Here is a 23,771-nt window from a genome sequence, read left to right on the forward strand (position 1 = left end):
TATTAACCACAGAACAACCTAACAAAGCTCAGAAGAAAATTCTAAACAGTTAAAAGGCTCTTTGAAGTTGCTGAAAGGCTTAAGTAGAAAAGGGGAGGATTATGTAATTTCACCCCAGGGTTAACCAACCCAGCACCTTCCTATTCCTTGTGGGAGATTTCAAACTCTTGGAAAAGCCACATGTATAATTACCAAGTGGCGCAATGTTCACTTTTGAATCCCAGCGCCGTGGGGTTTTAATCCAACTGAAGGATTCAAGCACACAACCCAGGCTGATACTTCACTGCAGTTCTGAGGGAGTGCTGCATTGTCAGAGGAGCATTTTTTTGGATGTCGCACTAAACGGTCTGCCCTTTTCGATGATTGCTGCCATTTACAGGAAAACAGGGTCTCAGCCCTGAACAAAGGGCAAGATTTTGCCGTCGGCGAGCAGGGGGGGCGGCGGGGCCTGCTGGCTGACGTGTAAAATGACGCGGGGTGATGTCGGGCGGAACCCCCGATGTCACCCTGCCCCATTTAAATTTTCAGGAAGGCGGGGGCGCAGAAAAATCAGCTGCGGGTCCGCCGACCTGTCACTGGCCAATTGAGGCCATTGACGGGATCATTGAAACAATTAAAGGACCCGCCTGTCCAACCGTAACGTCGGCGGGTCGGCCAGGAGCCTTAATTGGCCCCGCCCACGTAAAATGGCGGCGGGGCCCGCTTCTCCGGTGGGGGATCGACTCCCCGCCCGCCCGCCCGACAGGCAGAAAAATCCGCCCGACGTTATTCCTCGGCCAACGCCACGAGATCAACTCTTTGCTGCTTGCGGGATCTTGCTGTGCGCAATTCGGCCATCGTGGCTGCCAGCAAAAATAACAAACAACTGCACCTCAAGGGAGAGCAGGTGATTAATCAGGGAGAGCAAAGGTTCCGGGATATCCTGAGGATGTGACAGGCATGATATTAATGCAAGTTCTAACCAACAACTGGAGATCAAACAGAAGGACAATATTTCTGAGTGAAGCATCTCTGCTGAGATTCTTTTCCAGTCCCTGTTTGCCTCAGGCAGCCTCCCTGGGTTAATGGTTAAACACTTTGTGGTATGGGGATTTGCAAACTGGTTAATATATTTCACAGTGTTTATAGAAAGCCTGGACTGAATGGAACACCCGTCCAACTGGAACATTTTTTGGCAGAGTAGCCACTTATTTGCCCTACTGAACTGTATTTACCTGTGACATTTCAAAGCTCACTGTTTCCAGAAGTTACTGCCTGTGCAGCCAAAACCGCTCTATGAAGTGATGTTTATCTCTTTTTTTTTTAAAATGCACGGGTACAACGTTCCCTTAATGGTCTCTGTCAGGGGGAAAGTTAAAGCATGAAATTACTGATTCACCACCAGCGTGTGGAATATATGAATCTCTTATGATAGGGCTAGCATGCCCATAAGCCCCCTATTCCCCTTTTTAAAAAAGTACTCCAAAACAAAGTATAGTTGTGAGTATTATTCAAATTCACAAGCTGCTTTATTTTAAAGGAAGCCGTCTTCAGGGTAAAGAGTTTAGAAAACTCCTTTCCTCATCTGTAATGGAGCCATTGAGTCAAGCTGCCTCATTACCAAGGCAACAGGATGTTCTTGACCGGTAAGCTCAGAGTTAGCTCACTTCCAGGTCTCCCAATGCTTTGAATTTAGAATTCTTTTGCTTAACTTCTTTTATGGCCTCACCCTTCCCTATATCTGTAACCTCCAGCCCCACAGCCTTGAGAACCTCCAACTCTGGTTTTTTGGTGCATCCTCATTGTTCATCGTACCACCATTGACAGCTGTGCCTTCAGCTGCTGAGGGCCTCAGCTCTGGAATTCCCTCCCTAAGCCCCCACATTTCTTTACCTCTCTCTCTCTCTCTCTCTATTACATTAAGATGATGCTTAAAAGCAAGGGGGTGAAAGGTTAATGGGGGTAGGCAGGAGTGTGCCACGACCTTAATGACTGGTGGAGCAGTCTTGATGGGCCAAGTGGCCTACTCCTGCTCCTAATTTGTATGCTCATAGGGTAAAGTCTCGATGGGTCTTTGATTGGCACTAAATGTTCACCTGCCATCCCTGGGCATGTAGCCACTGCTGCTTAAAGCACATGGAGGCGGGAATACATCAGGCTGCCAATCCGGCGTTCAGCTTTCAAACCAGGGCCCACCTCCAAAGCTTCCTCTATGGGGCTGGGAAGATTCTGCTTGTTAACTCTGTTTCTCTCTCCACAGATGCGGCTAGACCTGCTGAGTATTTCCAGAAGTTTCTGTTGTTTATAGGAGTTCGGAGAGGTTAGAGTTCTTTTGTTTAGGTGCACCGCACTGAACGTTTTTGCCCTCTCTCATCGCACGTTTGTGCCAAATTCGGAGCAGCGTTATCACTATTACATTAAAGGGACCTGCAATAAAATTAAACTCATTTAACTGGTTACACTATGTCTTTAACCATCACTCCAGTGCATGATGTGAAAGGGGCAGGTAGGGATATGGATTAGGACAGGGTTGGATGGGGTAGACATTAGTTGATGGCTACAAGGAGCAAGTGACAAAAATTTAAGGTTTCAGGCAAGGGACTGATGTGGGGCGAGGGGCGAGGGGCACGGTGGGGGGTGGTCTCTTTCGGGGGGTGTGGTCAGCGGGGTTTGTTGTGGGGGGGGGGGGTGGGGTGGTGGGGTGGGTGGGTCCAATCCCTGGGGGAGGGCTGTCGACCCAGGGGTCAGAGCACGGTGGATGCCTGAGGGATCTGAGATGAGGAACAAGGATCTGAGCCATCGGGGCAGGGGGCAGGAGGGGAGGTTGAAGGCCTTGGGATAGGGACATCAGCGCTCCTAGCTAGGAAGGGGTAAGCAGGGGGCAGAGGTTTTGGTGTGTGGGGGCAGGTCCAAGGAGGTCGGAAGGGTGGAGGTGTGTTGGGGATTGGGATCGTCTGATCACGGGGGGGTTGGGGAAGCAGCTGAACGGGACCCAACAGGCAGATGGAAAATCATGGCCTGGGAGAACCCAGGCTTCCAAAGCTAAATTGAAAACGATGCATAAAAATGAAGTAAGCAGCTTCAGTATAATACTTAAATTGGCAACCTGCTTTCAGTGAGGGGATTGGGTGCCTGACCCTGTTGTCACACTCCACTAAAACCGATGGGTTGGAGTGAATTTGGAATCAGGATTCTGATTTTTAACACTCTAACCTCCCGCCGCACACAACCCCGCCTGTTTTAAGGGATTAGAACTCCCCCCATCATCTTTACATACTTGGGAGGAAATTTTTAATTCCCGCTTTCTAAACCAAATCTGTCAGGGTTTCGCTTCCTCTATCATGTCTCTCTGGAACAGCCTCATATGTTAGAGCAACGCAGTGGCAGTGATTTCAAATTCCTGTGACTCCCATATCCAACATTTAGCTCTCAGGTAACTAAAAGGGCAGGTTACCTGGGTCATCATCACAATGCTGTCTGTGGGAACTGGCTGTGTGCAAATTGGGTGCCGTGTTTCGTGCACAACGGTGACTAAACTTTAAAGAGTAATTCATTGGCTGTGTAGTGCTCGGGGCGGCTTGAGGTTGTGCACGGTGCTATATAAATGCAAGCTGTTACTTAGTTATGAATGGCAGTCCATGGGCCCTCTTTGACTGAAGTTTAATTTCTAATGTCATGACGACTTTTTCACCAGGAGCCTGACCAATCTAAGGTACCTTCCTTTGATCCTGTGGGTTCATGGACTGAAATGGAAAACAATCAACATCAAAACTCAATGCTATTTATACAGTGAAAGGCACAGTCCAAGATGAGTCTCAGCATCAGCACGATCAAAGCATACAATCTTTTTTTTGGGGGGTTGGGAACCTAGGGCTGGGTATACCCAAAAATAGAAAAGAAAATGCTCTGAATTGGAAAGGCTTTTAAATACCAAAATCTTCTCGCCAAGTTGGAGAATGGGATTGGTTAGCAAATATGAGCAGTTCCAGCCCCTTAATTAGAAGCTAATTGTTGTCCTGTCAATTAATATGTTTCAAAAATACATATTTACCTTTGTGACAAGGGTTTGCTTCTCAAAATAAATAATCTTTATCTTTGTTAGTTTCTTTACACTGAAGCAATACTATTTGCATTGATGAAGGCCCAGTTCAATGGGGTCAGGCTGTCCACTCCTGGCAAGTCAGCCAGGCCATGGAAGAATGAAAAGTCACAATACACTTGCGTGTGCTGTAAATTGTGCAGCTTGTAATTTTCCTGCCATTGAATGGCAGGGGGAGGGGCACGGTTTGGTGGGGGGGGTGGGTGGGGTGGTGCCCAACTGGGTTTTATTTTCAGCTGTAAATGGGAACGAAAAAAGCTCAGTTCTGCTGCGGGCCTCAAATATGTCCAAAACCATAAAGGGCCGAGACGTCTCTGATGCCCCCCCTTAGACAAGCATTAGGCTGCTCACATATGCCTGTTTAAGGACCCCTTTCTGAAGTTGGTCAAAAACCTAGGTAAGGCTTGCGCTGGGTGAGCCCCAACTCATTTTTCAGGCTTGATAGTGGCTTAACCAGAGGCCCTTAGTGACCACTGGAGGCCACCGAAGATACGACAAGGAAAATTCTTCTTAACTTGCCTGGATGTGAAACCAGGGAGTTGCTGGAACAAGAAGCGCTGTGGGCCATTGCTGGCCTGCATTTGACCATTCGCTTTCATCCACCGCCCTCCTGATTTAAAAGCATAAGTGAAGACTGCTGCTGGGGCCTGCCTTGCACTCAGCCCAGCCGACAAGTTGCGACAGGAGGGCAGTACACAGCTTGCTCATGGAAACCAGGCCCAAAGTTGCATTTGGTGTGTTCCTCAGTGTGCGTGTTGGGGGGGGTGGGTGGGGGGAGGGCATTTGTTGTCTTGCAGGGACATTTTGGCGGGCTGGTAAGACTCAACCATACCGCTGGAGTCACATGTAGGCCAGATCAGGTAAGGGTGGCAGATTTCCTTCCCTAAAGGACGCTTGTGTACCAGGCGGGTTTTTACAACAATTAATGACAGTTGTCATGGTCACCATCACGGAGGCTAGCTTTTAAATTCCAGGTTTATTCATTGAATTCAAATTCCACCAGCTGCTGTGGTGGGATTTGAACCCATGTCCCCAGAACATAGCCTGGGCCTCTGGATTAGCTGTGACGTTACTATTCATCACTCATGACGCAGTATACTTCACCGTATCAGATGTCAGGAAATATTTCTTCACCCAAGCAGTGGTTAATGCTTACAATGATCTTCCAGGGAGATTATGGGAGACAAAAAACTCTGGGTGGAGTTGGTTAGATACTCTGACAGGGAGAGCAGCTCTAGAGGAGAACAAACTAGATGACCCGTGTCCCGTGTGGTCACTCACACCTCTGCGTTGGAAGGTTTAAATTGCACTCCAGAGATTTTGGCCACACAATCTAGGCTGGCACTGCAGGGTGGCGCTGTTGGATGTGGCCTCCTTTAGATGCGATGTTAAAGCCGGGCCCCCTCTGCCCTCTCGGTGGATGTTAAAAATCCTATGGCACTAGTCAAAGGAGAGCAGGAGGGGCAGCTGGGTTCTCCCCAGTGACTGACTTAACTTAGTTCATTAAAGGACAGATTACCTGATTATTGTCTTATTGCTGATTATGGGAGCTTGCCGTGCACAAATTGGCTGCTGCATTTTCTACATTGCAACAGTGGACACTTCAAAAGTCCATCATAAGCTGTTAAGCATTTTGTGCCATCCTGAGGGAATGAAAGGCGCTATGACAATGCGTGTTCAACCTCCTTTCTTTCTGTCCTTCATCTATACTTTGTAGTGAGCTTCTGAAGGAACCATTTAGACCTCAGTTAACAAGGAATCACAGATTACCTTCAAATTCCTTTAATTTTTTTCATTATTCTTTCACAGGATGTGGGCATCTCTGGCTAGGCCATGATTTATTGCCCATCCCTATCTGCCCTTGAGAAGGTGGTGGTGAGGCGCCTTCTTGAACCTCTAAGGTCCATGTGGTGTAGGTACACCCACAGTGCTGTTAGGGAAGGAGCTCCAGGATTTTGACCCAGCGACAGTGAAGGAACGGCAGTATAGTTCAAAATCAAAATGGTGGCTGGCTTGGAGGGAAACTTGTAGGTGGTGGTGTTCCCATGCATCTGCTGCCCTTTTCCTTCCAGATGGTGGAGATGGTGGGTTTGGAAGGTGCTGTTGAAGGAGTGTTGGTATGATGCTGCAATGCATCTTGTAGATGGTACATTTACTGTTGCCCCGGAGTGTCCATGGTGGAGAGATTGAAAGCCAAAGCCGATGGATGGGGTGTCAATCCTACGGGTTACTTTTTCCTGGATTGTGTGGAGCTTCTTGAGTGCTGTTGTTGCTGCACTGGTTCAGGCAAGTGGGGAGTATTCCATCACACTCCTGGCTTGTGCCTTGTGGTGGACAGGCTTTGGAGAGTCAGGAGGTGAGTTACTTGCTGCAGGATTCCTAATCTCTAACCTGCTCTTGGAGGCACAGTATTTATATGGCTAGTCCAGTTCAGTTTCTGGTCAATGGCAAGCCCCAGGATTTTGATAGTGGGGGATCCAGCGATTGTAATGCCATTGAACGTCAAGGGGGGATGGTTGGATCCAACTTTGTCCTCATCAGCTGTACATCCTCCATTTTCTCCTCCACTCTCCTGACAGGGTTAACTGTTGCTGGGAGTTGCAGACTCATCAGCCCTGGCAGCCCTCTAGTAGCTCAAGTAGACATTCACCAAGTATAGGGATTGCCAGCTGGCTACATGGCTGTGATGGCATCGGGACTGAGCTCAATTCTGAGCTTCCATCTTGACACATGCACACACCCAATGTCCAACTGGAGTCACTCAACAGGAAGGGTGAACTTTGGTGAATTTTTTTGCCTTCCCTTCTTCAATATCATGAGGAAAGCCAGCAACCTGGTCATTATCACATTTCTGTTTGCTGGAGCTTTCTGTGCATAATTGGCAGCTGCATTCCCTACTTGACAACACGGACTGCACGTCATTTGGCTGCAAAACGCTTTGGGATTGCCCTCAGGTTGCGAAAGGTGCTACGTAAATGCAAGTCTTCCTTTCCTGACCCAGGACTGGAGAAGTGGCAAGAAACTTGAAAGAACTAAATAATAATTCCAATTGAATGGATTAGGCTCACTGTCAGGAGGTGGGTCGTTCTCCAGAGAATAGTGGATGTCTGCCGTCTCCCGCGGTGGATGTTGATTTCTGCTGAATTCCTTCAGGCGAGAGCTGGACCTGTCTCTGGTTGGGGCAGGCATCACCTTGTATAAAAGGGTAGATGTTTAAGGAAATCAGGGCCAGAGTCAACTCCTTTCTTCTTTCCAGCAATTGTTGCCCCTCCCCAATTGCCCTTGAGAGGGTGCATGGTGAGCCGCCTTCTTGAACCAATACAGCCCATGTGGTGCAGGACCAGGCTGAGAGGGTGCGCAAGCAATTCTAACCGCTTCTCCACGGGTTGTGACAATAGGTTAAATGTTTAACTCACCCTCAAAACTGGCCAAATTTTTAGCTTTAATGCTGTTATCCCCAGCATAAAAAGACTCTACCCAGGGTTCTTTCAGTGAACACAAAGAAAGTTGATTTATTATGAAACTAGGTAACATACAAGTTGTTGTTCAGAAGTATAACAATTTTTTTCCCCCTTTTTAAAGAAAAACAGATATTCAAACCCCCATACACTCGCACACAAGCACAAAACAACCACAGTCCCCTGCAGAGGCTGATGCATGGGAAAGTTTATTTTAAAAGGATAAAATTTGAAAAGATCTTGACTCTGTTGATTTACTAGGATTCTAGTCACAATAGATCTGGAAGTTCTTTCAGGCAGATTTTTGGCGAAACTGTCTTTAATGACTCTTACCTATCACAACTTTGTGGAATTAAAAAAGAACACAGCTTAGCTATTCTGATGAGCCATTTCTGATGAAACCCTAGACGGCATTGCAACACAAAGATGGGCCAGGGAGAAAGAAAAAGAGAGTCTTCTTTTTGCTGTCTGCTTCTAAGGTGGGCACACACACACACACACACACAGACACACACACACACACACACACACACTCTGACCAACAGTTTCAAAGAGTAAAATGTTCAGAGAATACTTTCCTCAGGCCAGCTGTTGTTAACCAATCAGCAAGAGCCTTTAGTCTGGCAACAGCAGTTCTTTGTTAACTTAGACTTACAAAAGTATCTCTCCCCTTTCCAGGTGACCCTGCTGGTCATTTATCTGTTGACCCGTGGTTTCATGAAGAATGCCATATTCACAGCCCCAAATTAATGCACCTTAATGCTGTAAAGGAGCAAGTTCCAGGATCTTGACCCAACGACAGTGAAGGAACGGTGATATAGTTCCAAGTCAGCATGGTGCGTGGCTTGGAGGGGAACTTGCAGGTGGTGGTGTTCCCATGCATCTGCTGCCCTTGTCCTTCTATGTGGTAGAGGTCAGCGGTTTGGAAGGTGCTGTCGAAGGAGCCGTGGTGACTTGTTCCTGGACTAGGCCCAATCACTTAGATGTGCCAGAAAGGAATTTTTTTTAGATTTTCTTCCCCCTCCCCACTCCCCACTATAGTTGGCCTTGGGCTTTTATCTGTTTTTGCCTCTTCCAGAGGTCGCGTGGTTTCAGGTGTGCATATGTTGCGATACCCAAACATTGCAATTGAATAGGGCAGGCTGGATGGATGGATTGGCGGTGGGGGGAGGAGGTCTTTATCTGTCTGTCAATGGTCACATGGCTGTACGATAAAGGCTGTCCAGCTGTTTTAAAAGACGAACTGATGTGGAGAGGCTGTCCCTCCACACGCCTCAGCCCCCTACTCAATCTCCTCACCTCCCACCTAAAGCTGTGGGGGGTGTGGCTTCAATGCCAGACATAAGGAGGGGCCGAAGAGAGAACTGGCTTAAAGACAGAAGTAAAAACAAAAAAACTGCGGATGCTGGAAATTCAAAACAAAAACAGAAGTGCTGGTTCAGTGGCAAGCCGAGTGCAGACAAAACAATTGAGCAATGCTATGATGCATATCGTTTTAAGCTTTTAATTAGTACTAAGGTGGAAGCCTTCCAATGACTGATCTGAATGGAATCTTTATAGTTTGCACAGGTAAAACTCAATGTTCTGCCGAATGCCTCTGAGCTATATTCAATTTGCACATTTTGCTTAATACATTTAAAATGGCAAGATTCCTCAAAAAACCAACTACAATAGAGCGACAGTCCTCGCCAGCATTTGTATGTACAACAATACTAAAGCAAGAGCCCAAAGCCCTTGTCCCGTCATCCCTTTTGCCATAACGTGAAGGAGAAGGTCACCTTGTAAATACATTCCTATTGTTTCTCCCTTAGTCGCAATCTCCCCTTCGGCCAAATAAGCTTCCTGTTCTCATCCTAAGGGGTTACACCATTGACAAAAACGACTGATTGAGTTTATACAGTGCCGTTCATGGAGAATGAATCGCACCCCACACCCCCCAACCCCCACCCCCCCAGCACCGCCCCACCCCCAACGCCCCCCACAAAGAAATGAAGATGCAAACCTAATCCAGGAAGGTAAGGGTCAGGAAAAGCCTTCGTGAGAGAAAGATTCGGGCGAAGATGTTTTATTTTTGAAAGGTGCAAAGAGAGTGCGTAAAATGAATAAGGAAGGTGCAGTTTGCTGCATGGTGGGACTGAGGTTGTCATCCACAGTTCTATATACAGTGCAGCGCTCATCTCAGCTGTGTTGGAAAGGAGAGGTTTGAAGGAAGGGAGAGAGGTAGCAAGGCTTTGATTTTGGGTGCCAATTCCAAAGATGAGGGACATGGAAGTGGAAAGATCAGGCTTGGTGGGAATGGGGAATGAACAGTTTTGGAGTGTGCCGTTGAAGGAACATGGGAATTTGGAGAAGGTTGTTGGGATGAGGTGGATAAATATCACAAAGGAATTTGAAAACAAGGATAGGAACTGTGAAACCAATATGGCATCTTACCAAAGTGATCAGAACTCGTGTATGAGCTGAGAACGAGTGTTCAGACTAGTTAACCATGTTGGATATTGTGGCAGAGCCTGATTCTGGACCTGGCCATTGTTTTACTGGTGGATAAGACTTCTCTTTCTGTTTGTTAATCTGGCTTTTGGTGCTGCTGCTTTCATTTATTCACACTCTTCCCTTGGAGGATAGTGTAAAGGTTGGTAGGCTGATTAACAGCCGGACATGAATGCTTCTTCCATGACTGTAACCATCTTTATATCAGCTGAGGGGAGGAAGGGTAGGATGGTTCTCTAAGATGAGAGATTTTTATGGCCTCCCATCACCCATACAATGGAGCATCCACTGGACACAAGTATCTTGCTGGATGTCTCCATTTACAGGGTCTGTTTGGTTCGAACACTACATCATCTAACCGGGATGCCAGGCTTTCTCAACTTTTGATGTCATCAAGGAAGATTCCTCAATATTTTAATGTTTTAATAAAATATTTAATATTATAGTAAAGGACAAGAGGAGCGAAAAGTGCAGATTGCTGGTAAAAACATTTGGAGTACATTGGAGACAGGTGAGAGAATTTGGGGTAAAGTGGAGTGGAGAGGGTGAAAGAGAGCAACAGCTACAAGTGCAATCATTAAACGGCGGCAATAGCTTCAGAAGTGATGTTAAAAGATGTGACAGTGTAATCACCATACCAAGTCCACCTCAAATGCCCATACTTTTCAAGGAAGAGTGAGCAGTTTAGTCCAATAGTTATTCCAGTTCTGTGTGAATGCAGTTTATCAGGTAATAAGAATTAGGAGCAACGGTCGGCCATTTGGCCCCTCACACCCGCTCCAACAATCAATAAGATCATGACTGATTGTGGCCTTAGCCACACTTTTCAGCCTGCCCCCATAACCCTTGACTCCCTTTAAGGTCAAAAATCTGACTAATTCAGCCTTGAATCCATTCAATGAGCCAGGCCCAGACTTTTGCTCCCAGGTTGGCCGTGCAGAGACTGGAGGATTCCTGGCTCCATGAACTCAACCTCTAGAAATGGGTGACCTGGGTGCAGAGGCGGGTTGGGTGGGAGACTTGTCTCTGTGCTCCAGCACTAAAAAATGATTAAAACACGCTGGCAAGGCCAGCATTTGTTGCCCATTTCGGGTTGCCCCTGGCGGTGAGTCCCTCCCTGAACCATAAGCAATTGCATTTTTATTCACAAATGACAAGCTTCCTAGACCAGGAAGAGAGTAAAATTTTTCAACAGGTGCCATGGTTTCTGCTGAAGTTGGCTGAAAGCTACTGGTGCCTGATCTGCAACTGGGAGTCCCTACTGGACTTCTGATGAGTCCAGTAGGATGACCAGTTAATTGATTCCCCCCCCCCACCCCAGTAAAGTCCAGCCAAGACCAGTTCAAAACCAGTTCCTACCAAATTCAGGCCAGTTCGATCTTGAACTAGTCTAAACTGGTGTCTGATTTTCAGAAATTGTGGGACTGGGAGCTCATGCACATCGGACCAGGGAGTTTAGTTTCCCTGAACCAGATTCTTTTTTTTCCCTGAGATCTTTCATAGCCAGGTCCAATTAATTCAGTTTCCTGACTTGTTTTGGTGGGATCTGGATCATAACTACTACGCATAGGGGACATGAAAAAATCTAACATTGCGCTCATTCCAAGGCCTGGATTTTAAGCAGTGCTACGATTGGTGCACAGAAGGGGGGCTCTGGTTAAGCAATAAGCTTACATGGCGAGACCTGGAAATTTTGATTTCTGAGCCTCCTGTAAACATTCAGGGCCCAATTCCCATCTGAACCCAGCAGAAAGGTGGGGGGGGGGGGGGGGTTTAATTATGCAAATCTTTGAAACTAGCAGAATAAGTTGATAAGGCTGTTGATAAAGCCTGTGTGAGTTTTATCGGTTTTATAAATAGATGACTGAATACAAAAGCAAGGAGTTTATGCCTAACCTTCATAAATTACTGGTTAGGCCTCAGTTGCAGCATTAAATTCTGATCATCACGTTTTTGGAATGCTGTCAACGTCTTGGGGAGAGTTCAGCAGGATATCTTCCAGAACAGGCCAATGATGCTTCAAATAAAAAGGAAAATTTCACTTTAAATAATTGATACAGCAAAGTTATGTCTTACGCAACCACAATCACCTTCGTCACTCACACATAAATGTCGCACTACATAACTTCACTGTTCCATTAGATGCTGTTCTTTAGTCACAGGGTAGGTCAGGAGACCTAGTCGAAAACAATTTTTACTACCAAGTTTCATGGGCACATTTATCATCAGCAAGGCACATGTCTATGGACCCTCTCTTGGGTCATGACAGTGCTGATGGTGTAGCTTTATAGAGCTCCTGTTCAATTGACAAACCAATAACACCCCAATTTATGGTATGGCCACTTTTGGGAAAACACCATGCTCTTTAGCATGTCCAAGCTATTTACACAGCTTTCCAGATTTTAGACCCTTTCAGCCAGCTTGCACATTGCCTCCAAGAGCTCCTGTCTTCTTTTGTGCCAAACAGAAAAACTGACGTCGTCCTGAGAGAAATTTGCTTCCTTTCCTCAAAAGAATTTACGTTGCTTCTTTTTCTGTCTCTGTCTACTTTCTCTTTATGTCTGCATCTGTGTGCTGTTCATCTTCATTCTCCAGCTCTTCTGCTTACAGCTCTCCTTTGTGATTGCAGGCTTCCTTTGTGTCTGCAGATCTTCTTTGTGTCTGCCAGTGACATGGCTTCTGTCTTGACTTCCCTCCTGTCAGTACTACTTAGGTCAAGTGTTGCCAGGTCACATGAACCAGTATTTAGTATTCAAGAAAATTACAATCGATCCCTTCATAATTGATTAAACACTTAAAAATCCTTTTCAAACATTTTAAACAATTACAGATTCCCTAAACTTTTCAAAGAAATTACAAATTTTCCTTACTGTACAGCTTCTGAGTCAAGGATCATCACAACATTCAGGTATAGCAAACAATTAGGAATTCAGATGGTATGTTAGTCTTTATTGCAAGGGGATTAGAGTATAAGATTAAGGAATTCTAGCTGTGAATATATAGGGCTTTGATGAGATCACATCTGGACTTTGGTACAATTTTGGTTTGCTTACCTAAGGAAGGATATACTTGCCTTAGAGTGGATGCAATGAAAATTCACTGTATTGATTCCTGGTTTGGGAGGACTGTTCAATGTGGAGAGGTTAAATAGAATGGGTTAATATTGTTTGGACTTTCAAAGAATGAGAGGTGATCTCATTGAAACGTATAAAATTCTTAGGAGACTTGACAGGGTAGACATTGAGAGGCTGTGGCTGGAGAGTTCAGAGCATGGGGGTCACAGTTTAAGAATAATGGGATGGCCATTTTGAATTGAGATGATGAGAAATTTATTTGCTCAGAAGGTTGGGAATCTTTGGAATTCTTTACCAGAGAGCTGTGGATGGGATGACGAGCAATATATTCAATATTGAGATCCATAGATTTTTGGACATAAGGGTCTCAAGGAATTTGAGCATAGGGCAGGAAAGTGGGGTTGAGGTAGAAGATAAGTCAGGTCTTGTTGAATGATGGAGCAGGCTCCAGGGGCCATTTGGCATAGTCCAACTGTTATTTATTTATTTTTTATATTCTTTTGGTCCACTTGTTTCTTACTATTAACAATGGTGATACCAATTAGGTAGCATCAAAAAATTTGGAGAGCTATGTTCCTCCAAGCCATTAATCTGGCTTGTAACAGGGGTTAGTGGTGTAGTGGTATGTCACTGGCCTAATAATCCAAAGGCTCAAGCTAACACTCTGGGGAAATGGGTTCAAATCCCACCACAGTAGCTGGTAGAATTCAATTTAATTTAATAAATCTAGAATGCAAAACTAACCTCAGTAATAGTGACTACAACAACTACCATTGACTGGAAATCTGCCATCTTTACTTGGATTGGATTGACTCCAGACTCCACAGTAGTGTGTTTGGCTTTTAACTGCCCTTTGCAATGGCCTAGCAAGCCACTAAATTTGAGGGCAATTAGAGATGGAATCCCATGAAAGAATAAAGAAGAAAAACAGGAGAGCCTGAGGACAAATTCCTGCAGTATTGCACAAGTCACACCATTCCATGTAACAACCATCCTGCACATCCTCTGACTCAATCAGTTAATTGAGTATCTCCCAATGAAATCACTATTGTGCTCAATTCCACTTAATCTACTGTACCAGCCAGTCATTCGGATAAGAGGCTCCACCTACCCATTTCTAGGCCATTGCAAAAGGGCAGTTAAGAGTCAAACACACTGTTGTGGAGTCTGGAGTCACGTGTAGACCGATTGAAGTAAAGATGGCAGTTTTCCCAAAAGATCACATTGCACCAGGTGAAGAAAAGGAGATGTGTTCTCCTGGTGTCCAACATTTATCCTTCTACCAACATTCCTGAAAACAGATGACCTGGTCATTTATTTAATTACTGTTTATGGGAGCTTGTTGTGTGCAAATTCACTGCTGCATTTCCTGCATTGCAACAGTGACCACCCTTCAAGAAATGCTTCATTGTGCTTTGAGATGTCCTGCGGTTTTGGAAGACGCTATATAAATGCAAGCACTTTCTTTCCGTTGGATCATACAGTCCCAGCTAACTCAATGCTTGTGATTACTTCTATTTCAATTCTATCTTCCCTCCATGTTGTTTATCAAATATCACTTGAGAACAAATGTATACCTTGGCCTCTGTGTGAAAGGCAGCTGTTAACTGTGTCCTCAGTTTCAATATTTGTGTTAGTAGAGGATTGCTAGGATTGTGTCAATGAACTGGTAAAGAGATGCTTTTCCATATTCAGACTTACATTACAGAGTAAACTCAATGATCCCGCACTCTCATATACGCAACCTTCCACAAAATAAGTGCTGACCTGAGACAGGACTACAAAGAGGAAATAGCAATTCTTTAACTCACACTCAGTTCCAATGTGGCTCTCTGCTGCAAGCTCAGGAACACTGAACTTATCTTTGGTATATCATCAGTGTCCCACCCAAACCTTTCACAGAATAGAACAAAACGAACCATTTATAGAAAAGAGGCGGTTTGTGATTAGTAACGCTTAGCTGCTGCAGAGTTGCAGCAATAACTGGAATCAGTCTGTGGTAACAGCGCTCAGTTGGTGGTTAACAAAGAGCAGCATTGTTACAGCAACCTGATTATAGGTGTCTGTACTAAAGGTGCAAGGGAGGAATGTTCGGCATTCAAAGGGTTAACACTCGGCCCAGTTTTTTTAAAAATTTCTCAGAAGCAGTGATAGATTCACACCCTGCAGCATACAAAAGATGTTATTTATATCCATGTTTGTGTCCTCTTTCAAAAGGCAACCTCCTCTATCCCCAACCCCTTGCACCCTGATTGAAAACAACCTATAATTTGAAACATACAAGTTACAGAATTCTTTGGGCATCTATCTGGAATTGAGCGAGAATCATAGAGAGAAAATACTGGCATTGCTTTTTTGTAGAAAGGAAGAACTTGCATTGAGATAGCACCTTTCAGGACCTTGTGACACCCCAGAGTACTTTACAGCCAAGAAGTTCCTTTTTTTGGAAATGCAATTCCTGTTGTAATGTTGGAATTAAACTCCTTTTATGCTGTCATTAGGCCCTTAGAGAAGTAAGTATTCACAATAAATTAATTGCTTCTGAATTGTAATCACTATTGTTATATACATGTTAATGCCCTCTGCTAGGGCTGACCAGACAACATATGGAAATCTGACATGTGACCTTTTCATTTCCCTAAAGCGCTCAGTGAGATATGTTACACATTGGCTCCTATAGTACCTGACTTCTGTTTCATTCTTTCCATATGCAGGCATTAGGGAATATCATGAATTATTCCTCAGCTAGTATTTTGTTGCAGTTCTGTGTGCTGGCTTTACAAAGCTCGACACTGGGGTTTCTGTAGTGATGCACAATGACTGGGGCTCTCAGATTAGGTCCCGTATAGGGAAGTGGCACAGAAGCCCTTGACACCAACCCACTGGCATGGGTCTTGTGCCCTCCATCTCCCCCAAGGCGACTAGGCAAAGTGAGTTAAGTGAGTATTAGAGAACGAACACAAAGGAAGATGGCTGTGGTTGTTGGAAGTTAATCATCTCAGCTCCAGGACATCACAGAAGGAGTTCCTCAGAGTAGTGTCCTAGGCCCAACCACCTTGAGCTGCTTCATCAATGACCTTCCTTCCATCATAAGGTCAGAAGTGGGGATGTTTGCTGATGATTGCACAAGGTTCCGCACCATTCATGACTCCTCAGACACTGAAGCAGTCCCTGTCCAAATGCAGCAAGACCTGGACAATATCCAGGCTTGTGCTGACAAATGGCAAGAAACATTCGTGCCACAAAGATGCCAGACAATGACCATCTCCAACAAGAGAGAACCTAACCATTACCCCTCAACATTCAATGGCGTTACCATTGCTGAATCCCCCACTATCAGCAGATGCATGGGAACATCATCACCTGGAAATTCTCCTCCAAGCCACACACCATCCTGACTTGGAAATGTATCGCCATTCCTTCATTGCCGCTGGGTCAAAATCCTGGAACTCCCACCCTGACAGCACTGTGGGTGTAGCTACACTAAATGGACTGCAGCGGTTCAAGAAGGAAGCTCACCATCACCTTCTGAAGGCAATTAGAGATGGGCAATAAATGCTGGCCCAGCCAGTGATGCCACATCCCATGATCGAATAAAAAAAAGGAAGAAACCAGAGGGAATATCAGCTCACCTGTATGTCCTAGTGGCCATTGTCCTAAAGAAATAAGCTACTTGCATTTATATAGAGCTTTTGACAACCTCAGGATGTCCCAGTGTGCTTTATAGCCAATGAAGTTAGTCATTTTGGTAATGGAGGTAAACATGGTTGCTAAATTGTGCACCACATGGCCCCACAAACAGCAATGAGATAAATGAGCCAGATAGTCTGTTTTTCATGATGTTGATTGAGAGATAAATGTTGGCCAGAACTTCAGGAGAATTACCCAGGTCTTCTTCAAATGGTTCCACTGAATATTTTACATCCAATTAAGAGAGCAGGGCTTGGTTTAACAACAGCACCCCTGACAGTGTGGGATTCCTTCAGTATTAGAAACATAGAAATATAGAAAATAGGAGCAGGAATAGGTCATTCGGCCCTTCAAGCCTGCTCTGCCATTCAATATGATCATGGCTGATCCTCTATCTCAACACCATTCTCCTGCTCTCTCCCCATACATACCCTTTGACATCTTTAGTGTCTAGAAATCTATCTATTTCCTGCTTAAATGTATTCAAGTGACTTGGCCTCCACTACCCTCTGTGGTAGAGAATTCCACAGGTTCACCACCCTCTGAGTGAAGACATTTCTCCTCATCCCAGTCCTGAATGGTCTACCCCGTATCCTGAGACTGTGACCCCATGTTCTAGATTCCCTACCACCAGCCAGAGGAAATATCATCCCTGAATCCTGTCTGTCCAGCCCTGTCAGAATTTCATATGTTTCATTGAGATCTCCTCTCATTCTTCTAAACTCCAGTGAATACAGGCCTAGTCGACCCAATCTCCCCTCATACGACAATCCTGCCATCCCAGGGATAAGTCTGGTGAACCTTTGCTGCACTCCCTCTATGGCAAGTATATCCTTTCTTAGGTAAGGAGACCAAAACTGCACATGTTACTCCAGGTGTGGTCTCACCAGGGCCCTGTACAGCTGCAGTAAGACATCCTTGCCCCTGTACTCACATCCTCTGACAATGAAGGCCAGCATACCATTCCTAACTGCTTGCTGTACCTGCACGCTTGCTTTCAGTAACTGGTGGACAAGGACACCCAGGTCCCTTTGTACATCAACATTTCCCAATCTATCACCATTTAAATAATACTCTGCCATTCTATTTTTCCTACCAAAGTAATAACTTCACACTGATCTTCACTATACTGCATCGGCCATGTATTTACCCACTCACTCAACATGTCTAAACCATCTTGAAGCCTCTTTACATTCTCCTCACCACTCACATTCCCACCTTTTGTGTTGTCAGCAAACCTGGAAATATTACATTTGGTTCCCTCATCTAAATCATTGGTATGTGTTGTGAATAACTGGAGCCCAAGCACTGATCCCTGCGGTATCCCACTAGTCACTGCCTGCCACTTCGAAAAAGACCCATTTATTCCTTCTCTCTGTTTCCAATTATCAGCCAATTCTCAATCCATGCCAATATTTTACCCCCAACTCCATGTGCTTTAATTTTACACTAACCTCTTATATGGGACTTTATCAAAAGCTTTCTGAAAATCCACATGAACTTGTTCTCCCTTATCTATTCTGCTAGTTACATCCCCAAAAACTTAACAGGTTTGTCAGACATGATTTCCCTTTCATAAATCCATATTGATTTTGTCTAATACCATTGATATATTCTAAGTGCCCTGTTATCACAACTTTTATAATAGATGCTAGCACTTTCCCTACTACTGATGTTAGGCTAATTGGTCTGTAATTCCCTGCTTTCTCCCTCTCTCTTTTTTTAAATAGTGGGGTTACATTCGCCACCCTCCAATCTGCCAGGACTGTTCCAGAATCTACAAAATTTTGGAAGATGACAACCAACACATCCATTATTTCCATGGCCACCTCCTTTAGTGCCCTGGGGTGTAGGTTATCAGGCCCTGGGGATTTATTGGCTTTCCGTCTCATTAATTTCTCCAGCACAATTGTTTCACTAATGCTAATTTCCTTGAATTCCTCCTTCTCAATAGACCCTTGGTTCCCTAGAATTCCTGGGAAGTTACTTGTGTCTTCTTCTGTGAAGACAGAACTAAATTATTTAATTGTTTTAACTAAGTTGTTTAATATTCCTAACATTTCTTTGCTCTCTATTATAAGTTCTCCTCTTTCAGACTGCAAGGGACTTACACTTGTCTTCACTAATCTTTTTTCTTTTCACATACTTATAGAAGCTTCTACAGTCCAATTTTATGTTCCTTGCAAGCTTACACTCATACTCTAATTTTCCCCTGTTAATCAATCTCTTGGTCCTCCTTTGCTGAATTCCAAACTGCTCCCAATCCTCAGGCTTGCTACTTTTTCCAACAACTTTATATTAATCCTCTTTGGGTCTAATATTGTTGTTAATTTGTTTCGTTAACCATGGTTGGGCTGCTTTTCATGTTATGTTTTTGTGCCAGAAAAGAATGTATAACTGTTGCAATGTATGCATTCATTTCTTAAATATTAGTCATTATCTATCCACTGTCATACTTTTAATGAAGTCCCCCAATTTATCATGGCCAAGGCACCCCTCATACCTTGGTAGTTTTCTTTGTTTAGATTTAGGGTCCTTGTTTCGGATTGGACTGGTTCACTTCCCATCATAATGAAGAGGTCCATCATATTATGATCACTCTTCCCTAAATGATCCTGCACAACAAGATTATTAATTAACCCCTTCTCATTGCGCTTTATTGGAGTGTAGGCCTAGATTATGTGTTCAAGTCTCTAAAAGGGGAGCTTGACTCCAAGATGAAAGTTTTAGCACTGAGCCAAGGTTGAGAATATACAGGTTAACTATCCCATCTGCTTACATGCTTGGATGGTACTTGCCATGAAAAGGAAAAGAGGAAGAAAGTGAAAAAGAAATGATTTTGTTTCCCTGCACTGCTCCATGGCATCTACCCTGTCAAGCCCCCTCAGAATCTTGTGGGCAGAATTTTTAGCTTGGTGTGTGACCCAACCTGCTCGAGTAGAAAATAGCGTGTGATGACGTTGGGCGAGCATCCCGATGTTATCCTGTGCTCACGCGATATTTTGGTCGGCTTTTAAATTCTTCAGCTCCCTGAGGCAGCTCTCTGCCTTCAGGGAGCTTTCATTCTGCGCTCCCCTGCACATACATCAGCGCCCGCCCTCCTCCCACCCCTATCCTAGCAGCGCTGAGCATTTCAGTGTGAAATCGTGGTCGAGGGCCGATCGCAGTCATTGGCCTGTTCCCTCGCCGTGTCCAGGCCTGCCAATCGCGCACGCCTGCAGAACTAAAAATCCTGCCCTATGTTTCAATAAGATTACACCTCATTCTTCTAAATTCCAATAAGCGTAGATCCAACCTGCTCAACCTTTCCTGTGCTGTATCATTCTATAATGTGTAGAATTTCTTGAGTACCATTGTGTAACAGTTTCTAGTAACCTGAATAACTCTGTGGTAATGAGATCAGAATGATCTTTGAAAGATTCCTTTTAAATACATTTTCCCTCCTCCAGATTTCTCCCCTCTACCCTCGAAGGGGGTGATGCTCGTCCCAAAGTGCCTTACAGTTCTCAAGTGTCATCAGCAGCCCCCCCAGTACCTGCCCTTGTGTCAAAACTTCACATATGCTCCTAGGCACTAGGCAGGTTACTTTGTGTCTGGACAGAATGGACTGAGCTGAATCATGTCTTCACCCAGTATCCAACGCTGGCCACCATCCCACAATCATCACTGGTTAAGCCTATACTCTCTGAGCAACCTACTGGCTCTGATCATAAAAGTTACAGCACAAAATAAGACCATTTAGCCATTGCACCTGTCCTATGCTAATTCTTCTTTGCAACTGGGGCTTGCTGTGTACCAATTGGCTGCCGCGTTTCCTACATTACAACAGCCGCGATTACACTTCAAAAATGCTTCATTGGCTGTAAAGTGCTTTGGATGTTCTGAGGATGTGAAAGGTGCCATATAAATTCAAGACATCCCTTCCTTCCTTCTTCCTATTCTAATCCAACATTCCTGCCCATTAACCCTTTATATTCCTCCTTCTCAAATGTTTCCTTTTTAAATGATGTTTTAGCCTTTGCCTCAATAGCTACTTGGAAATCTTAGGGTGGGATTTTTCTCCCTTGCCCCACCGCCACAAGTCACCCACGGCAGGGCTGGAAAATCCCGGCCTCAGGCTCTAACAACCCTCTGCGTAAAAACCTTTCTTTTAACTGCTCCCTTTTATCCTTCTCATGGTGGTCTATACTCTCCTGTTGTAGCCAGAGGAAAGATCTCTCCACCATTTTTCTCTCAAAACCTCTCAGAATTCTTTCTGTTCCAATGTAGAAACCTATTTTTAAGCTCAACTAATTCACCTGAACTGGGACTTAAAAGCTTGGACTTTCCTAGTCAGTAGATCTAACTAAGGGTTTCAGAGAACTGACCAGAGCGAATCTTGAACATTTGGGGAACTCCAAAATGAGGCTAAAAGCTTTTAACTTGGCTACGTTATTTGTATAAATTAAAGACAACACCTCAAATGATGCGGCATTTTTAAAAAAACTGTTTTTGAGGAGATTTCAGAGACTGTGCCGAGCTCAAATTATGGTTCTGGAAATGTATCCTTTCTGATCTGATTACTACAGGATTATGAGAAACTGTTAGGCAATAGTACTTGAGAAATTACACACTTCATTGAATGATGCAGCAGTGAAAAGGTTTGTGGGTTGGGCACAGACTCATTGGCGTTTAGAAGAATGAGAGGTGATCTTAATGAAATGTATTAATTTCTGAGGGGTTTGACAGGGTAGATTTTGAGAGGATGTTCCCCCCTTTTCAGGGAATCTAGAACTAGGGGTTATAGTTTCAGAATAAGGGGTCACCCATTTAAGATGATGATGGAGAGGAATTTATTTTCTTAAAGTGTCATGAATCTTTGGAATTCTCTACCCCAGTGAGTCGTGTAGGCTGAGTCATTGAATATATTCATGGCTGAATGAGGCAAATTTTGATCTACAAGGGAATCAAGTGTTATGAGTGACAAGCAGGAAAATAGGACTGAGGCCAAGATCAGATCAACCATGATCTTACTGAACACCAGTGCTGACTTGAGGGGTTGAATGACCTACTCCTGCTCCTATTTCTTATGTTATGCTCTAGAAGTGCCTTTTTTTAACTCTAACACAGGATGTGGGCATCACTGGTGAGGCCAGCCTTTGCTGCCCATCCCTAATTGCCCTTGAGAAGGTGGTGGTGAGCTTCCTTCTTGAACCGCTGCAGTCCACTTGGTGTAGGTACACCCGCACTGCTGTTAGGGAGGGAGTTCCAGGATTTTGACCCAGCGACAGTGAAGGAAAAGCGATATATTTCCAAGTCAGGATGGTGTGTGGCTTGGAGGGGAACTTCCAGGTGGTGGTGTTCCCATGTGTCTGCTGCCCAGGTCCTTCTAGATGGCGGAGGTCACGGGTTTGAAAGGTGCTGTCAAGGGAGACTTGGTGGGCTGGGCTCACCGACGTGTAAAATGACGCGGGATGATGACATCAGGCGGAATTCCCGACATCACCCCGCCCCATTTAAATTTTCAGGAAGGCGGGGCTGCAGCAAAATCAAGTGTGGGCCCACCGACATGACAATGGCCAATTGAGGCCAATTAAAGTAATTAGTGGACCTGCCCGTCCAACCTTAAGGTCAGTGGGCAGGCCAGGAGCTCCATCGCGAACTAGAAAAAGCACGAAACCTCATCCACGGGCGGGATGAAGTTTTATGTAGGGTTTTAAAGAGCCGATCTCCCTGAGGCTGCACTTAGCCTCAGGGAGATGAGTGCGCCCTTTCGTGTGCATGCGTGAAAGAGCACACTCTCGATTTTAGGAATCCCCCCCCCCCACCCCGCCCACACAGGAGGTGCAAAGCGCTTCCCTGCAGATGTCATGCTGGGCAGGCCTTAACTGGCCCGCCCATGTAAAATGGCTTTGCGCCTCTGATCGGGAGTGCTGATTGGAAGCACACCTGTATGCGGCCACCCATCAATTTCCCCCCATACGGTGGGGGGGGAAAATTCAGCCCGGTGAGTTGCTGCAATGCATCTTATATATGGTACACACTGCTGCCTCTGTGCATTGGTGGTAGTGGGAATGTTTACATTGATGGATAGGGTGCAAATCAAGCTTTGTCCTGGATAGTGTCAAGCATCCTGAGCGTTGTTGGAGCCGTACTCACCCAGGCAAGTGGACAGTATTCAACCACAATCCTGATTTGCACCTTGTAGATGGTGGACAGGCTTTGGCGAGTCAGGAGGTGAGTTACTCACCTCAGAATTTCCAGCCTCTGACCTGCTCTTGTAGCCATAGTGTTTATATGGCTGTTCCACATTATATGCTTTTTTTTGGCATAAATGTATCAATCATATACAAGGATTGGTGAAACAATAACGTGTGTTCTTTATTTGAAGATAAGACCTGTTCATTGGGAGGCTTTGAGGCTCATATCTGACCTCAATCACTGCTACTTACAGACTGCCTGCAAGTCAATGGACTAATACATTACATTCTGTGGAGGTATGTAATGATTGACAGCATACTAAGATACGTTCCCTTAAAGGTGCATGCACATCATATCACAACAGTCCAGTTCAGTTTTTGATCAATGGTAACCCCCATTATGTTGGTAGTGGGAGATTTAATGATGGTAATGCCATTGAACGCCATCATGTTGATAATGGCTCTTTGAAAGAGCTATCCAATTAGTCCCACTCTACTGCTCTTTCCCACACCCCTGCAAAACCTTTCGCTTCAAGTATTTATCCAATTCTCTTTTTAAAATTATTGAAGGTTATTCCATCATTCTTTCAGGATCACAACAAATGGCTGTGGAAATAATAACGTCTTCTCATCTCCTCATTGTTTCTTTATTTCCTCAAATATCTTAAATCTTTGTCCTATAGTTATCAACATTCCTAGCAACAGGAACAGGTTCTCCCCATTTACCTTATAAAAACCTGCGACAATTTTGAAAACCTTCACTAAATCTCCCTTTAACCTTCTCTGCTCTAAGGAAAACAAC

At 44.8% G+C, this 23,771-nt stretch overlaps 1 long non-coding RNA gene across 1 annotated transcript; it reads right to left on the reverse strand.

Annotated features, from left to right (window-relative positions):
• Positions 1 to 7,155: 7,155 nt before the first annotated feature.
• On the reverse strand, positions 7,156 to 14,967 carry LOC121280177. The gene is made up of 3 exons (XR_005943556.1): positions 14,912 to 14,967; positions 11,923 to 12,043; positions 7,156 to 7,270 (listed from the first exon to the last, which is right to left on the reverse strand). It is a non-coding gene; the product is annotated as an uncharacterized LOC121280177 (long non-coding RNA).
• Positions 14,968 to 23,771: the final 8,804 nt, after the last annotated feature.

This window comes from Carcharodon carcharias, chromosome 7, assembly GCF_017639515.1.
Source record: "Carcharodon carcharias isolate sCarCar2 chromosome 7, sCarCar2.pri, whole genome shotgun sequence".
Classification (NCBI taxonomy): domain Eukaryota; kingdom Metazoa; phylum Chordata; class Chondrichthyes; order Lamniformes; family Lamnidae; genus Carcharodon; species Carcharodon carcharias.